Consider the following 19,708-nt stretch of genomic DNA (forward strand, 5'->3'; position numbering starts at 1 on the left):
CCCAGTCAAACGACCCGCCGAGGTTGCCTGCCTCGTACTCGAGTTCAATTAACCTTTGGATACGATCCACCTCCCTCCTCTCCTCCCTTTTTTTCCTCTTGCAATACCCTATTATAAAAGCCCTAATCCTCACCTTAACTAATTCCCACCACTCTAACACCCCCTCGCACATGGACCGGAGGCCTTCAAGCCTCCAAAAGAAACCATAAAACCCGTCAACAAAAGCCTGCTCCTCCAGCACATCCCGATCTAACTTCCAGTACCCCCTACCAAAGAGGCAGTCTGGCGACCCCACCTGCAGGAGCACCCCTTTGTGATCCGAAAAGAAAACAGGCAACAGCCGCCCAGACAACTTACCCAAAGACCTGGGTACAAAAATATAGTCGAACCTCCGCTCAACCCCCCTGGAGTTGCGCCATGTAGGACCGGCCATTTTCGGAGTAGTGTGCAGACCACCATCTACCAGACCATGGCAAGCCATTAGCCCGGCAATGGCGCCTGCACTGCTATCCCCCCCCTATTCCTAAATCTGTATTAAAATCCCCCCTATCACTAATTTCCTATTTGTGACACACAGGGGCGTCAGACAGTCAACCATCTCCCTCCTGTCTGCCACCACCTGTGGCCCATACACCACCACTAATCTAAATTTACAATCCCTTATCGTGACATCCACCCCTATAACCCTCCCCTGCATTACCACAAAAGAATCCTCCACTTTTACCTCCCTGTGCTCCCTGTGCCACAAAATCCCTACCCCCGATGAGTGCACCCCCCCAATACCCCAAACCGACTCCCCCTTGTCCCACTCCCTCTTAAACCTACTAACATCCCCTCCATCCCTCAGGTGAACCTCCTGTAAAAAACAAAAATCAAACCCCACACCCTCCAAATAACTAAAAACCGCCCTCCTCTTAACAAAATCCCTTAAACCCCTTACATTTAAACTAACAAAAGTAAAATTAGACCCCATGAAAGAATAAAATAAAAACATGTAATACACTCAAATTCTAAACCCAGACAGAAAAAAAAAAAAAAAACAGGAGACTCACCCGATGCTCCCCTGCTCCATACCTACCGGTGAGAACACCATCTGTACTTCCGACATCCCTCCCTCTTCCTCCATCTCACCAACCCAGGATGCAGGAATAGTGTTTGGCTCCGGGGTGCCCTGCACCCTGGGTCTACCCCCACACTCCTCCCCCTCCCCAGTGCTGCAGCTGGTTTGGAAAAAAATCGGGGAGGCTGAGTCCCCAAACAAAAAACTCCCCACCTCCTCCTGTACCCAGTCCTGAGTCTTGTTAGGTGTGTCCCCACCCAACAGAAGTTGAGGGCCTGGGGAAACCAGCAGCAACCCAGAGGTTTCTCCCACCCCCATCACTCTCTTGGCCATCCCCTCCCTCTCACTGTCGGCCAATCGCACCCTCCTCTTCATTCTCTTCTTTGGTGATGGCGGCAGTGGAGAGATACGGGGGCTGACGTGCATAAAACAACATCCCCCTGTCAGCCCCTAGGGAGAACATAGCAGGAGGATGGAGGTAGCCACCATGTCCCTTTGGGTCCTCTCTGAGGAGGGCCTGGAAGCCTCTCCTCCCATTCTAAAACCCAAGGGAGTCTTTGAGGTGCCTTGCTGAGGAGACGTTATCCATGTATCTCCCCAAAAAGGCCCTCTCACCTCTTCGTCCTTAACGTATGGGTTGTAAATGTTGACAGTTACAACCCTAAAGTTGTTCTTCGCCAGGCTTGTTATTTCATAGTGGCTCATCGGCCTCTCACCTCTCACTGCTCTTGCCCTTCTCAGGATATCATCGTGTTTCTCCTCTGTATATAGTGCCACGTCGTATGCTCCCTCCAACGGGTTGCCTTGGAAACAAAACACGTCCTTCACCGTCAGCTTTAGAATCCCCATCAATATTATCCTTCCAAATGTTTCCCGTCCTAAAGGCTCCAACTCCTTTTCCTTCCAAGCAAACCGAATCGTGTTGGCCAGCCCAATCCCAGGGACCGATCGTGTTGATGTATTTAGCACCATCTCCGCAAGGAGAATGGCGCTCGTTCTCTTCTCTTCCAAAACAAGGAAAAAAGAAAAACCAAAGTGACTGAGCCTATCTGTTGCAAACAAACACAGAGACAGGAACAATCACCCACAAAACACTCAAAGAATATGGCTGCCTAAATATGGTTACCAATCAGAGACAACGATAAACACCTGCCTCTGATTGAGAACCACTCTAGGCAACCATAGACTTACCTAGACAACTACTATACCACAATCACATAACCTACAAAAACCCCAAGACAAAACACACCACATAAATAACCCATGTCACACCCTGGCCTGACCAAAATAATAAAGAAAACACAAAATACTAAGACCAGGGTGTGACAACAGTACATTCATTCATTACAGAATTCACATCACACTAAGTGTGTGCCCTCAGGCCCATACTCCACTACCACATACCTACAACACAAAATCCATGTGTATGTGTATGCATGTGTCTGTGCCTATGTTTGTGTTTGTGTTGCTTCACAGTCCCCGCTGTTCCATAAGGTTTATTTTTATCCTTTAAAAAAAATCTGATTCTACTGCTTGCATCAGTTACCTGATGTGGAATAGAGTTCCATGTAGTTATGGCTCTATGTAGTACTGTGTGCCGCCCATAGTCTGGTCTGGACTTGGGGACTGCAAAGAGACCTCTGGTGGCATGTCTTGTGGGGTATGCATTGATGTCAGAGCTGTGTGCTAGTCGTTTAAACAGACAGCTTGGTGATGAAGTCAATATCTCCTCTACTTTGAGCGAGGAGAGATTGACATGCATATTATTAATGATTGATCTCTGTGGCTGGCTGTTCTGAGCCAATTGAACATAAGTCCCTCTTTGTGGCACCTGACCACACGACTGAACAGTAATTCCAGGTGCAACAAAACTAGAGCCTGTAGGACCTGCCTTGTTGATAGTGCTGTTAAGAAGGTAGAGCTGCGCTTTATTATGGACAGACTTCTCTCCATCTTAGCTACTGTTATATCAATGTTTTGACCATGATGGTTTACAATCTAGGGTTACTCAAAGCAGTTTAGTCACCTCAACTTGCTCAATTTCCACATTATTTATTACAAGATTTAGTTGAGGTTTAGGGTTTAGTGAATTATTTGTCCCAAAAACAATGCTTTTAGTTTTTTAAATATTTAGGACTAACTTATTCCTTGCCATCAACTCTGAAACTAACTGCAGGTCTTTGTTAAGTGTTGCAGTCATTTCAGTTGCTGTAGTAGCTGGCATGTATAGTGTGGAGTCATCCGCATACATACACACCGGCTTTACTCAAAGCCAGTGGCATGTCGTTAGTGAAGATTGAAAAGAGTAAGGGGCCTAGACAGCTGCCCTGGGGAATTCCTGATTGTAACTGGATTATGTTGGAGGCTTCCATTAAAGAACACCCTCTGTGTTCTGTTATACAGGTAACTCTTTATCTACAATATAGCAGGGGTGTAAAGCCAAAACACAAGTTTTTCCAGCAGCGGACCATGATCGATAATGTCAAAAGTCTAACAAAACAGCCCCCCAATCTTTTTATCATTTTCTCTGAGCCAATCATCAGTCATTTGTGTAAGTGCTATGCTTGTTGAATGTCCCTCTTTATAAGTGTGCTGAAAGTCTGTAGTAAATTTGTTTACTGTAAAATAGCTTTGTATCTGGTCAAAAAATCTGTTTTTCCCCAAAAGTTTACTAAGGTTTGGTAACAGGATGATTGGTCGGCTATTTGAGCCAGTAAAGGGGGCTTTACTACTAGGTAGCGGAATGACTTTTGCTATGTAGACCTCAGTTAAGCTTAAGATCAGTTCACTTGTATTTATGTACAGACATTATACTGTATGTATTCTATTTTATGCACATTATGGTTTTGATGATCTTACTTTTTGTATATAGTGTATTTACAAAGTATGTGGACACCCCTTCAAATTAGTGGATTCAGCTATTTCAGCACACCCATTGCTGATAAGTGTATAAAATCGAGCACACCACCATGCAATCTCCATAAACAAACATTGGCAGTAGAATAACCTTACTGAAGAAATCAGTGACTTTCAACATGGCACAATCATAGCATGCCACCTTTCCAACAAGTCAGTTTGTAAAATTTCTAAACTGCTATAGCTGCACCGGTCAACTGTAAATGCTGTTATTGTGAAGTGGAAACGTCTAGTAGCAGCAAAGGCTCAGCTGCAAAGTGGTAGGCCACACAAGCTCACAGAATGAGTGCTGAAGCGCACAGCTCGTAAAAATTGTCTGTCCTTGGTTGCAACACTCACTGCTGAGTTCCAAACTGCCTCTGGAAGCAACATCAGCACAAGAACTCTTCGTGGGGCGCTTCATGAAAAATGGGTTTCCATGGCCGATCAGCCTAAGATCCCGATGCGCAATGCCAAGAGTAGTCTGGAGTGGAGTAAAGCTTGCCTTAATTGGTCTCTGGAGCAGTGGAAACGATCTCCGGAGTGATGAATCACTCTTCACCATCTGGCAGTCTGACAAACGAATCTGGGTTTGGCGGATGCCAGGAGAACACTACCTGCCCAAATGCATAGTGCCAACTGTAAAGTTTGGTGGAGGAGGAATAATGGCCTGGGGCTGTTTTTCATGGTCCAGTCTAGGCCCCTTAGTTCCAGTGAAGGGAAATCTTAATGCTACAGCGTACAATGACATTCTAGATAATTCTAGAATGTCACTTGCCAACTTTGTGGCAAGTTTTGGGAAGGCCCTTTCCTGTTTCAGCATGACAATGCCCCCTGCTCAAAGCGAGGTCCATACAGAAATGGTTTGTTGAGATCGGTGTGGAAGAACTTGACTGGCCAGCACAGAGCCCTGACCTCAGCCCCATCGAACACCTTTGGGATGAATTGAAATGCCGACTTCACTAATACTCTTGTGGCTGAATGGAAGCAAGTCACCGCAGCACTGTTCCAACATCTAGTGGAAAGCCTTTCCGGAAGAGTGAAGGCTGTTATAGAAGCAAAGGGGGGGACCAACTCCATATTAATGCACACGATTTTGTAATAAGATTTGTTCAACGAGCAGGTGTCTACATACTTTGTCATGTAGAGTCATTTAAGGTTTAGGAAAATAAACCCTCTAATATTTCTACCATACTCAGTTCAGTCTTTCGTTGCCTGCTTGGTCTGTCCCTTTTCTCTCAATTCTGAGCATGAGCTAATGACATCGCTTATAAGTGTGATTTAAGGATGTCTATTGGAGAAGCAGATCCTGGAACTCTTCATTCATATTCTCTTTGACAACATATTTGCCCCATGACACAGCACAGTTGCCCCATGACCCAACACAGTTGCCCCGCCATGACAAAGTCAACTGCTTGACAGAGTTATTGTTTGTCTCCTACAGAAAAATCCGTGTCTGAACAGCGGAGTGTGCTACTCCATGTGGGACGACTTCATCTGCAATTGTCCTCCCAACACTGGAGGGCGTTGCTGTGAGGAGGTCAAGTGGTGTGAGCGGTCTCCATGCCCCTCGACTGCAGCCTGCCAGTCCCTCTCCCAGGGCTTTGAGTGTGAGTTGTTAGTTCGAGAATCCCTTCCTGAACAGATTATAAAGAGATTATCAATCAAATTCCATTCTGCAGAATTCACTATTACTTACAGCAATGTTTCCAAAAACCTCTCCTTGAATACCTCCAGAGAGTTCAAAATAATTGACCTAATCCAGTATCATCACACGTGATTCAATTACCGGTAGCTCACTAATCATCAAACCCTTTATTAGCTGAATGCGGTCTGCTTGATTAGTTGAATTAGGTCTGCTTAATTAGTTGGATCAAGTGTGCTGTACATGAATAGATCAAATACGTGAAACTGTCTGGGGGTTCTTAAAGACGGGTTAGGAAATACAGACATAAAGAAATTGCTTCTCTGTATTTGGCATATTGTATATAGAGTAGGCTATTATGTCGGCCTATTCATACTGTCAGTGTGTATCCATTGAATGGACTGTTGGTTATTCTGCCTTTATAGACTTATTTGATGGAGTGATTGTGAGACCCAAACATTTTTGCAAATGCGTTTTTCCAACACTGACAAAATACATCTAGCTCTGGCTCAGAACGTTTGTTTCTCGGTTTCTTTTTGTCTACATAATCACTATAACACAAGCAAATAGAGGATACGTCTAGGTTTAAGGAGAATAACTATGTAGTGCATGGATCAACTAGATTCAGCCCGGGGCCGATGTTCTTCTTGAGCAGATGGTCAGGGGGACAAATTGACTGCAGAAGCCCAAACAGATATAATACTTGACTCAAACAGTTGAGTTCAGATGCATCCTGTTTCCATTCATCATCCTTGAGATGTTTCCACAACTTGATTGGAGTCCACCTGTGGTAAATTCAATTAATTGAACATGATCTGGAAAAGCACACACCTGTCTATATAAGGTCCCACAGTTGACAGTGCATGTTAGAGCAAAAACCAAGCCATGAGGTTGTAGATTTGTCCGTGGAGCTCCGAGACAGGATTGTGTCGAGACACAGATCTGGGGAAGGGTAATCAAAACATTTCTTCAGCATTGAAGGTCCCAGAGAACACAGTTTGGCCAAACTGGCCGCCAGGCCAAACTGAGCAATCGGGGGAGAAGGGCCTTGGTCAGGGAGGTGACCAATAACCCGATGGTCACTCTGACAAAGCTCCAGCGTTCCTCTGTGGAGATGGGAGAACTTTCCAGAAGGACAACCATCTTTTCAGAACTCTACCAATCAGTCCTTTATGGTAGAGTGGCCAGACGGAAGCCACTCCTCAGTAAAAGGCACATGTTAGCCCGCTTGGAGTTTGCCAAAAGGCACCAAAAGGAATCTGACCATGAGAAACAAGATTCTCTGGTCTGATTAAACCAAGATTGAACTCTTTGGCCTGAATGCCAAGCGTCTTGTCTGGAGAAAACATGGCACCATCCCTATGGTGAAACATAGCGGTGGCAGAATCATGCTGTGGGAATGTTTTTCAGCGGCAGGGAATGGGAGACTAGTCAGGATCGAGGGAAAGGTGAACGAAGCAAACTACTGAGATCCTCGATGCTCCATAGCACTTAGGACCTCAGACTGGGGTGAAGATTCACCTTCCAACAGGACAACAACCTTAAGCACACAGCAAAGACAATGCAGGTATGGCTTCAGGTGTTCTTGAGTGTCCAGAGCCCGGACTTAAACCCGATCTCTGGAGAGACCTGAAAATACTTGTGCAGTGACGCCCCCCCATCCAACCTGATAGAACTTGAGAGGATCTGCAGAGAAGAATGGGAGAAACTCCCCAAATACAGATGTGCCAAGCTTGTAGCGTCATACCCAAGAAGACTGGAGGCTGTAGTCGCTGCCAAAGGTGCTTCTACAAAGTACTGAGTGAAGGGTCTGAATACTTATGTAAATGTGATATCTCAGTTTTGTGATTATGGTGTATTGTGCATAGATTGATTAGATTATATTTTTAAAATCAATTTTAGAAAAAGGCTGAAACGTTAAAAAAATTAGGAAAAAGTCAAGGGCTCTCAATACTTTCCGAAGGCAGCGTATATGGTTCCTCTGAAGGCAGCGTATATGGTTCCTCTGAAGGCAGCGTATATGGTTCCTCTGAAGGCAGCGTATATGGTTCCTCTGAAGGCAGCGTATATGGTTCCTCTGAAGGCAGCGTATATGGTTCCTCTGAAGGCAGCGTATATGGTTCCTCTGAAGGCAGCGTATATGGTTCCTCTGAAGGCAGCGTATATGGTTCCTCTGAAGGCAGCGTATATGGTTCCTCTGAAGGCAGCGTATATGGTTCCTCTGAAGGCAGCGTATATGGTTCCTCTGAAGGCAGCGTATATGGCTCCCCTGAAGGCAGCGTATATGGTTCCTCTGAAGGCAGCGTATATGGTTCCTCTGAAGGCAGCGTATATGGTTCCTCTGAAGGCAGCGTATAAGGTTCCTTACCCTGAAAGTAGCCTATGGGCCAGGAGAGACTTAATCCATGGCTCTGATTTCTTTAAACAGCCACTAACAACTTCAGACAACTTTAGCTAAGGCTCACCAAAAGAAAATCAGTTGGAGAGATGCGACAACCGTTCAATGTTCAAAATGTCATAGTCCTAACTGAAAGGTGATTTGGCCCAGTTGTTGAACATTGCACTTGCACCCATCTCTCTCGTAGATTTTTGGTTAGCAGTGGCTAAAATTAGCTGAATAGAATGTTAATAGAATCTATTATAATAAATTCAAACCATGGTTTACAGTCTTTCCTGGCACATCGTCTACTGACTAAGGCCTAAAATAGAGAACTTATCCTTTAATTCCCAATTAAACAACCTGTCTCAATCTGGAAGTACTGCAACCTTTGCACCTGGTGCAACCACTTAGTAAATCCAGACCATATGGATGGATAACGCTGATAACGTGTCATGTAAGGTTACCCCCATCCAGTAGAGCTTACTGATGTGTACTGTAACATACAATGTATATAGGTGCAATCTGTAATTTGATTTCCAGTCAACAGCCCACTTGTTGTGTCTTAACAAATGTAACTTTCTCCAATGTTGCTTATTGTGCCACTGAGGATATTTAAGTTACAGATTTATGGCTCTATTTTCAGCTTGTTTGCAATTTCAACCTTTTCTATTTTCAAATCCTAGTGCCAAGAGTGGTAATTTACCTGTCATATGAGCTTGCTTGCACAGAGGTTTGAGGTGTAGCACTATTTGAGTTGTGTCCTTAAAAACGTGTGCCAATTTCAGTATGTGCTGGTGAGGATATTTAAGACCAACCGAAAGCTGATTTTAGCAGTTGGCTATGGCATGGATTTTGACAGTGGAAGCGCAGCCTATCCAGCCGTGACGCACAGTGCCCATATGCACAGGGAACAAGAGAGATGTGCCTTTAATTGTTTAATTTGATTAAAAACCAAGCATAGCCTCCATTCCTCTCAATGAAGGCAGTTTATTTTGTCCTGCCCAAAGCATTCGCCAAGTAGTCAAGACTATCAATACAGGGTTTGGCTTGTGAGACTGCTTTGAAATAAACCTTAATCACCAAAGCATTATTAAAATATCAAGTTTGGGAGCAGCAAAACAATTGTTGTACATTATTCTAGCCAGCTCCTGTTATTATTTTGGATGTTTGTCAAATGGAAGAAGAGATGGATAATAAAATAATCCAGTGACACTCCTATTTAGAAACATTTAAGTTATTTTCCTGTAACAATTGCTTGTTTTACGTTTAGTTTGATGCCTCTGGTGTCTTTCTTATCCTGTCCATAAATTAGGCAAGTAGCCTATCCATTCATTAAAGGTTTCTAAACGGCCTACTCAAGGCTCTTGCCATCATGCTTTTGCATTATTCACATAGGCAGTGGCAATTTTTAGCATGTAAATCTTGGTGGGGCAAACAAACAAAAAAATGTGGGATGCATGCCAGCAACACAACGAAACACTAAACAAAACATTAATTGCACTATAACAGTGACAAACGGTGCCCACAAACTGTTAGGGCCTACACAAAGCTGTCCCAACAGCAGTCCCCACATCTTACGACTACTACACCTGGCTATCAGAGGAGCCTTGTCTGGCAGCGAAACAGTTAATTCAGCCTCAATTACTTAAAAAAATATATATATAGCTGATATGCCTGACTTGCTTTAAACAAATGTGGTTTCTACTGACAACTGAGATTTACAAACTATGGCATAAGGAGACGACAAGCAGATAGGAGGCAATCCGTAATTTCAATTAAGACATTAATGAGCGAGCTAGGACGTACGTAGTCAATATAGCTATTTGGTTAGCACTTATGAAATGTCCAGCAACATAAATCAGAACATGGGCCATTCTTACAGTGTTCTCCCTGTACACCAAGTCAGAACCGTGGGATAAATAAAGGGGCAGACAATGAGCAGACAATGAGAAATCTTACAATATTTGATTACATTTCTCAAAAATAGGTTATAGGCTACATTGGCACCACCAGGTCAGAACAGTAGACGAAATTAAGAGGGATAAATAGACCAAATTATTAGTGTGAGGCACATGGGCTACTAACATCTTACTACACAATATACATTTAATGTTACTTTCTTAGCTACAGAATACATATCTCCCTAGCATATTACATCATTGATGCAGCAGCATACAATACCTTTTTGGACTCGCTGTGCTGTGCTCACATGAACAGGAAGGTGTCGCGGCTGTACTTCGTGGGCAAATTCTGTGATCAAAGTCTGGCATTCTCTAGATTTATGGTGCTTTCAAAACAAGGTTGAATCATGATGACGTCATTGCTCTTCAGGTCGTAGCTCTAGAAAAAGAGGCTGGATTTACAATTCCGATTTGGATGACTTCCCAGACTTCCCAGTTGTCTTGAACTCACTGAAGTCAAGTTTTCGAGGTCCGAGTTAACACGTTTTGAGAGCGACACGAATCATGCTTCATTGACAGCATGGCCAATGTTGAATGTTTATCATTTTAAACTTGGAAAATAGTCCCTTAATCCCAGATTTGAGACCACACAGCCACTGTGACGGATTCCTTCCAAACCACTCAGTGTTAAATGAGCCATTTCCAACTTCTGTAATGTTTATGTCCAATGGCCAATGAGCAACGATACATTTGATCTATAATTTCTCTTCATTATTTATCTTCATATAAAAAGGATTAAAAAGGATTGCTAGCTAAGATATTTTATTTAACCAGCTAGGCAAGTTGAGAACAAGTTCTCATTTACAATTGCAACCTGGCCAAGATAAAGCAAAGCAGTTCGACACATACAACAACAGAGTTACACATGGAGTAAAACAAACACAGTCAATAATACAGTAGAAAAATAGGTCTATATACAATGTGAGCAAGTGAGGTGAGATAAGGGAGGTAAAGGCAAAAAAGGCCATGGTGGCGAAGTAAATACAATATAGCAAGTAAACACTGGAATGGTTGATTTGCAGTGGAAGAATGTGCAAAGTAGAGAGAAATAATGGGGTGCAAAGGAACAAAAATAAATAAATATAGTAGGGAAAGAGGTAGTAGTTTGGGCTAAATTATAGATGGGCTATGTACAGGTGCAGTAATCTGAGCTGCTCTGACAGCTGATGCATAAAGCTAGTGATGGATATGTGTTTCCAGAGATTTTTGTAGTTCATTCCAGTCATTGGCAGCAGAGAACTGGAAGGAGAGGCGGCCAAAGGAATAATTGGTTTTGGGGGTGACCAGAGATATACCTGCTGGAGCGCGTGCTACAGGTGGGTGCTGCTATGGTGACCAGCGAGCTGAGATAAGGGGGGACTTTACCTAGCAGGGTCTTGTAGATGACCTGGAGCCAGCCAACGAGAGCGTACAGGTCGCAGTGGTGGGTAGTATATGGGGCTTTGGTGACAAAACGGGTGGCACTGTGATAGACTGCATCCAATTTATTGAGTAGGGTATTGGAGGCTATTTTGTAAATGACATTGCCGAAGTCGAGGATTGGTAGGATGGTCAGTTTTACAAGGGTATGTTTGGCAGCATAAGTGAAGGATGCTTTGTTGCGAAATAGGAAGCCAATTCTAGATTTAAGTTTGGATTGGAGATGTTTGATGTGAGTCTGGAAGGAGAGTTTACAGTCTAACCAGACACCTAGGTATTTGTAGTTGTTCACATATTCTAAGTCAGAGCCGTCCAGAGTAGTGATGTTGGACAGGCGGGCAGGTGCAGGCAGCGATCGGTAATGTTGACATGATCAGGCCAAACAAACTACTGTACATATAACGTGATTTGATGTCATTTTAGCTGTGGCCAATGACCTTGAGCCTTCTTGAATGGCCACTTCTGATGTAACTCGTAGCAACCAAGGGGCTAGAATTTTCTAAGTCTACCCTTAGACTTGGCAGTGATGTAGTGTCCCCATGAGCTAGGCTGAAACACCTACATTTTGGAGCTGCCTTTCTCAAGAAAACAAACAAGAGACCATGTTTGTGTGCGGCTTTATTATTAACTGAATGAAATATATTATTTTTTACATTGTTTGCCAACTGATATGTGACATGTATTAATGTTCCACTGGATGTCAAAATCACATGAAAACAGGCTAAATTTAAATTAAATGTAAAATGTGAGTCTGAAACACCTACACCTGCCCTGAATGACATGTTTGTGTGCGGCTTTATTATTAACTGAATGAAATATATTAGGACAGTGCATACTCCATTCGGCTTGTATCCATCCCCATTTCCAAAGAGTGCGTCTTATTCAAATTTTTCAGTCAAAAAACATAATTAACGGTAGGCTTAGGCTATGTCTTGCTTACTGAGAATGTGCCTCATACATACTGGAGCCTAGTATTTTTTTATTTGAGGAGAAGCCTCGTTGAAGCCAATTACAACAATGTTGATTGTCAACACTCCAAACATATTGATCAAATGCTGGATGTTGCCATCAATCATTACTGTAAACTATGCTCTTTAATACATCTTAGTATAAATCCACAATGGACTAGGACAAGAATATTCCGTGTCCCCAGGCCGAATTAGAGTTGATAACGGCGCAAAACCGTCAATAACTTACACAACCTGAGATAAATGCATGCAGTATGAAGCCAAGGAATGCCTTGATTGGCCAGTGAGTGGCCAAACCCTCATCATACCTACAACTTGTTTATTCATCAAAACCCAGCCATTTCATGCCACCTCCAGCTATTGCGCTCATAATTCCGGCTGTGAAAATAGAACAATTATTTCTGACACACCCGGGGCCTATAGTGCTACCGGCAGCACTAGGTTTATGTTAAGTTTGTTCAAATAGAACCCTACGTCTTAATTAACCCTCTGCTGTTTTGCATTCCAGGTGTGTCCAACGTGACCCTCTGGAATGACGGCATGCTGTCCTACAGAGGCAATGAGAAGATCAGCCGCCACCTCAGCAGCATCCACCTCAGTGTGCGAACCAGGCAAACGGACACCACGCTACTACATGCCGAGAAAGGCTCTGAGTTCCTCACAATCTCCCTCCAAGACTCTCGCCTGGTGCTGGAGCTACAGGCCGGCAGTGGCGAGGCCTCCCCCAAGCTGACTGTCCAGAGCCAAGGCCTTCTCAGCAACGGCCAGTGGCACACAGTGGAGATCTCCATGGAAGCTCCGGATCTACAGACCTCCAGGTGGATCATGATCCTGGACGGGGGAAGAGAGGGAGGAGAGAAGGAGGTGTCTGAAGCCGCCTCTGGGAGCCTGGACTTCCTCAGGGAGGGAGTGGACATCCTCTTGGGGGGTTTGGGGCCTGAGGCTGGGGGGAACCTGGCTGGATGTTTGGGCCCCGTCCAGATCGGTGGGCTCCCGCTGCCCTACTATGGTGACACCGACCTGAACCTTCCCAGGCCCCAAGAGGAGCAGTTTGTGATGACCCCCGGTGTCGCCACCCCACAATATGGCTGCTGGGGAGCCAGTGTGTGCTCGCCCAACCCCTGTCTGAACCAGGGGGTATGTGAGGACCTCTTTGACCTCTCCCTCTGCAGTTGCCCGTCTGAGTGGATTGGGCCACAATGCCAGAATGATGCGAACACCTGCGCTGTCAAGCCCTGCGTCCATGGAAAATGCACTGTCCTAGGGGAGGGTTACGTATGTGCATGTGAGCCAGGGTACGGGGGGGCCAGGTGTGATAAAGATGTGGATACGTGTGAGAACAACAAGTGCGGCCCAGGGGCCACCTGTCTCAGGGGCCTCCAGAACAACACCTGCCTCTGCCCCAGGAACATGACCGGGCCCCTCTGCAAGTGAGTCTCAAACACTCCCCATTTTGCCCTTAAACCCTAACCTATCTACAATCCCTATTCAGCTAACATAAGGCTAAACGCTAAGAGAACATGTCCAGAGACAAATATGCAAAGCGCAACAAAACCATCCAAAGCTATGATTCAATTGTGTGTGTGACATATTACATAAAAGGGTGATGTAAACACAAAATTACCCTTAAAATCATTCTCTTTCAGTGAGAAGGTTCCAGAAGTCCCGTGGTACATTGAAAAGATACCGTAAGAAATTTAAAGTTCTTTCAAGTCATTTGTAAAAAATAATCTCGTCTCAAGCCAATACAGGTTCACGCAGTGACTAGACACATCAACTGAGTCAACTAGCTAACAATCCTGTTTGAACCATGATGCCAGCTATCAGACTCTTAACTGTCATATCTCATTCTTATACGTTTGTGTCGCTCTACTCTAGATACCCCAACCTGCCCGTTTCCATGTGTCCTGGCCACAGATGGAACTACAGCTGCTTCAACGGGGGGAACTGCTCTAAGCTGGACAACACCTGTGATTGTCTGCCAGGTTTTATAGGGCAATGGTAAGCCATGGCTGTAAACAATAGTACATCTGTAGTAAACGCTTGTGTCAATGAATCTTAATGAAGCTGAAGTGTAATTTCAATGTAATTCAGGCATTCTTGAAGATAAAGACAATCCTTGTCCTGAGCAAAGGATCCCAATTTCAATCTCCAAAACTCCCCCCAAAAACTGTAACTGGCAAAAAAATATGAAAACGGTTCTTATATAGTTCATTGCACTAACCCCTCTGTGACTTTAAACTGTGACTCCTTAAAGATGTGTCCCATGGTTTGGTCAATGATTTTTCTTAAAATCCTAAATGACTGAGGAATGAACAGGGTCAACTATATCATGAGGACCCCACCTTCATTTCCTGATTGCATATAGTGTAACAAGACGAGACCTCATAAGGTCAGATGAGTTCTCTACTTGTGATAGATTTAAACAAACCATATTGATATCACCATGGTCAAAACCATAACCTCTCAACTCCATCTCCCTTGAAGATGAAGATAAAATATGAATTAGCACTGGAGCATTATATAGTGGTATAAGTAAAACAAAAATAAGTTTGGAGATTTGCATTGCATACATTTGTATGACATATTTGGATAATCTAATGTTAGAATTAAACAATCAAGGCCTTTAAACACATCTATTGTTGGACAATAAATGTGAAAATGAAATGCCTTTTATGGTGTCTGAAAGAGTTGACTTAAATCCAGGTAGGTGCATTTTTTAAAAACATTTTAATTGGAAGATTGTTACCTTACACAGTGGGATAGCTGATACTTCTGGTCTAATTGGTCTATTGCACCAATGGATATTAATAATAATAATCTTATTATTAAAATATCAAATAACTATAAAGTAATAGAAGTATATTTCATGAAATCCCCCGTCTGCAACAGGTGTGAGGTAGACTTTGATGAGTGTGCGTCATGTCCCTGTGAATACGGAGGCTACTGCCACAACCTCGTCAACAACTTCCGCTGTGATTGTGAGATCAACTTTACAGGTGACCAGTGCCAGATCGATGTCAATGATTTCTACCTGTATCTGGCCCTGCTGCTGTGGCAATACATGTTCCAGCTCACATCCTACCTCCTCTTGCACCTCGACGATGCCCCCGAGATTGATTGGGTACACCAGCTGATGGACGGCAACTAAGGGCCCATTGGGAGCCAACATGTGCTACGAAGAGTTGATTGAGTTTTCTGGGTAGATGTTACCCCCACCTCCTAGACACAGTTCTAGGATCAGTATACCCTCCCCAAATCCTTACCTTCACCATAAAGGGGTACATAGAAATCCTATCCTCAGTATTTCCTGGGGCATCCCACTCCCAATTAGCTAATTTGGACAATTTAGAGGTGAGGTGATACTGTACATATTTCCGTACTGTATGGTGTATCAACATGGCTTGCGTTAAACAAGTCAGCTAAAGAAGGTGACGTGACTACAGATTAAAGTTAACGGTTCTAATTAAATGACCTATTACCATAGAGTATGCTCATTTTAATGTCTATATCCATCCAGATCTGACTTTCATACTGAAAGCCCATCATGGTAGAAGGCTGTTTTTCTGTGCCTTACAACAAGAAAATATTTGTGGGAACAATGTTTTTTCTAAAGGTATTTATGTTTTCTAATTTAAGAAAATGAATGTTAATAGAACCCCATTTGTTTGTATGTATGTATGTATGTATGTATGTATGTATGTATGTATGTATGTATGTATGTATAACTTGTGTATATATTTTGTACATACTGTACCTATTTTGAGTTGCGTGCTGGTAAAACAGTGAGAACATCTATAGTTGTGAAATGTTGTTACTAGCAGGTCATTTATAATAAGAAACAGAATATTTAACACAAAAGCAGAAAGCTATAATCCCAATATGTACTGTACATACATAATATGTATAGGTGAAAATATGACAAACTTTGCATAATAATGCACTGAGTGAATCTAAATCAAACTTTTATATCCATGTTTATGTTACTTAATAATATTACTCTGTACATACTTTACATTTATTTATTCAGGAAAACCCCATTGAGACCATGGTTTCATTCCAGAGGGTGCCCTGATCACAGTAACCAGTACAATGTATAAATAAAAACACCAATCAATACAAAATACCACATTTATGAAAAACAGTTACAGTCCTCAGCTACTACTTTCTCAATTAACACCATAAACTGTCTGAGCAGCACCAGAAAATCTAACTGTAATGAGTTTTGCAAATTGTTCCTGCAGTGAGGCTAAAAACGGATTTGCCTAAATCGGTGGAGACCCGAGGAACCTCAAATGTTAACCAACTCTGTGAACGGGTTTGGCAACTCATGTTTTTAGACTTCTTCAACGAAGTTAGGAAAGCCATAGGCTTGGGTAGTAGAGCTTTGTAAACAAAAAGGGAATAGTGACAATACAAGAACTGGAAAATAACTTTGTAAACATTTTCGGGTTACTTCCTTGCAATTCCGATAAAAAATGTAATCGAGTTAAATCTCAGGAATTGCTGTGATTAATTTCTATTAATTTGCACACAAGTTTTCATACAAAAACAAAACAATATTGACATCCTGATTTTGTCTAAAGTAATGGTTAGCAAAATTAGGTCAATTGAGAAAGCTCACTTTCTTTAACCTCAATATAAACTTGTTTTTACATTGGATTGTTGTTTTTATCTGTGTAGATTATGTATTTTGGATGTTTTCAGTGTATTTTAAAAGGCTTTCAGACAATGCTATTAATTACGATAAAATTAAAACGAGTGGACTCAAATGACAAAAAGTTAACTGATCAACTCTGACAGCCCTAATAATAACATATTCCATTTAGCAGTCATTTTTATCCAAAGCAATTTACAGTCAGTCATGTGTGCATACATTTCCTAATGGGTGACCTCAGTGGGAATCAATCGCACAATCCTGGCATTGCAAGCGCCAAGCTCTACCTCTACCAACTGAGCCACACAGAACCACATATTGTGATACCTTAACCAGCCTTCTCCTCAATAATTCATATGTCAGGTGTTTAAATCACATTTTTTGATTTGATGTCTCCTAAAATAAATAATTTAAATTTGTATATTGACTTGTTTCAACAAGGAAATGTGCGTACAAGTGGTCTGAGGCGGTCATAGAATTCAAGAACAAATTTATGATGAGAAAGAATGATGAATGCCAAAATGTTTTGTCAATTTTATTTTACGGCCACTTCAAACACCAATCTGTCTGTTTTGTAATATCGTACCAATGTATATGCATAATAATATTATTGACATTATAATATTAAATTAATTCATATTTAATGTTCTTATTTAATTAATAAAATAACAATGTATTTAATTAAATTCCCTGTCTGTAACAGGTGTGAGGTAGACTTCGACGAGTGTTTGTTAAACCCCTGTGATAACGGAGGCTACTGCCAAAATCTCCCCAATGGCTTCCACTGTGAGTGTGGGATCAACTTCTCAGGCGACCAGTGCACTGTTGATTGCAACGACTTCTACTTGTACCTGGGCCTGGTGCAGTTGCAATTCATGCTCCAGCTCATTTCCTACCTCATCCTGCACATTGATGATGGCCCAGAGATAGACTGGGAACACCAGCAGATGGACAACGACGAGGAGCCCATTGGGGCCAACATGGATGACTGAGGGGCTAATGGAGCCAACATGGATGACTAGGGGCCATTGGGAGTCAACATGGACATCTAGGGGCCATTGAGAACCAACATGAATGACTAGGGCCATTGAGCGCAAACATGGACAGACTGAGGGGCTAATGGAACCAACATGGATGACTAGGGCCAATTGGGAGTCAACATGGACAACTAAGGGCCATTGGGTATCAACATGTGCTATGACGAGTTGATTGAAAGTTTTGCGTAGATATTGCCCACACCTTTTAGACACAGGTCTAGGATCAGTATACCCTCCCCATATCCTTACCTTCACCATTAGGGGGTGGAATGGAAAATCAGACCTCGGATCACATCTAGGGGCATTCCATCCCCTTTTAAAAATGTCACCTAAAATGACATACCCAAATCTAACTGCCTGTAGCTCAGGCCCTGGAGCAAGGATATGCATATTCTTGGTAACATTTGAAAAGGACACACTTTGAAGTTTGTGGAAATGTGAAAGGCATGTAGCAGAATATAACACATTAGATCTGGTAAAAGATAATACAAAGAAAAAAAACGGTACTTTTGTCATCTTTGAAACGCAAGAGAAAGGCCATAATGTATTATTCCAGCCCAGGTGTAATTTAGATTTTGGCCACTAGATGGCAGCCGTGTGTGCGCACGCAAGGTTTTAGACTGATCCAATGAACCATTGCATTTCTGTTCAAACTGTTGTATTAAGACTGCCCAAATGTGCCTAATTTGTTTATTAATAACTTTTCATGTTCAAAATTGTGCACTCTCCTCAAACAATAGCACAGTATACTTTCACTGTAATAGCTACTGTAAATTGGACAATAATTTAAGCTTTCTGCCAATATCAGATATGTCTATGTCCTGAGAAATGTTCTTGTTATTTATAAACTCATGCTAATCGTATTAGCCTACATTGGCTCAACCGTCCCGTGGAAGGGACACTGATTCCGAATAAGTTTAAGTTAATGTGGACGATTAAGAGTAAACGGACACAGTACATATTTCAGTACTATGTATATCAGAGTCAGCCAAGGAAGGCCAAGTTAACTTTCATCTGTTCTAAATAGAATGACATGCAGCTCTTCCTACTACAATACAGTATTACAAGAGAAAGATCAGTATTTTGACAATGAGTTGTAAATGTTGTAGTTGTAAATGAGAACTTGTTCTCAACTGGCCTACCTGGTTAAATAAAGGTGAAATACATTTTTTTTTTTAAATGTACAACTTAATGTTAGATTGTTCCTCACCCTGAAAGTGACCATAAATTACAGTTTCTCCTGGCCCATAAACTACTTTCAGGGTGAGGAACCATCTAACATTAAGTTGTAAAATACTGAACTTCCCCTTTATTGTCTATAGCCATATAGACCAGATTTTCATACTGAAACTCCCACATGGTATAAGGCTGTTTTTGTGCCTTACAATCTGAATACATTTTCACTGAACTTTTTCCAAAGGTATTGCATGTTTTTTGTTGTTGTAATGAAGCAGAATGTTGATATAAACCCCATCTGATATTTATGTATAGCTTGTGCATTTATTGTGTATATACTAGGGGTGTCAAACAATAATTGTATCAATTAGAATTAATTGCACGATTTACTGTAATTATTAGCGATTAATTGCTCATTCTAAATTTGCATAAATTAAGATGTAATTTCAGATTTTTCATACAAAGAAATACTACAAGAATATTGATGTCTTGATTTTACTTCAAAGTTAG

The 19,708-nt window shown here is 42.2% G+C and overlaps 1 pseudogene; it reads left to right on the top strand.

Moving 5' to 3' along the window:
- Window positions 1–19,488, top strand: part of LOC115114803 (protein crumbs homolog 1-like) — a 40,501-nt pseudogene extending 21,013 nt beyond the window's left edge.
- The last annotated feature ends 220 nt before the right edge of the window (window positions 19,489–19,708 follow it).

Source organism: Oncorhynchus nerka, linkage group LG9b (genome assembly GCF_034236695.1).
Source record: "Oncorhynchus nerka isolate Pitt River linkage group LG9b, Oner_Uvic_2.0, whole genome shotgun sequence".
Taxonomy (NCBI): Eukaryota; Metazoa; Chordata; class Actinopteri; order Salmoniformes; family Salmonidae; genus Oncorhynchus; species Oncorhynchus nerka.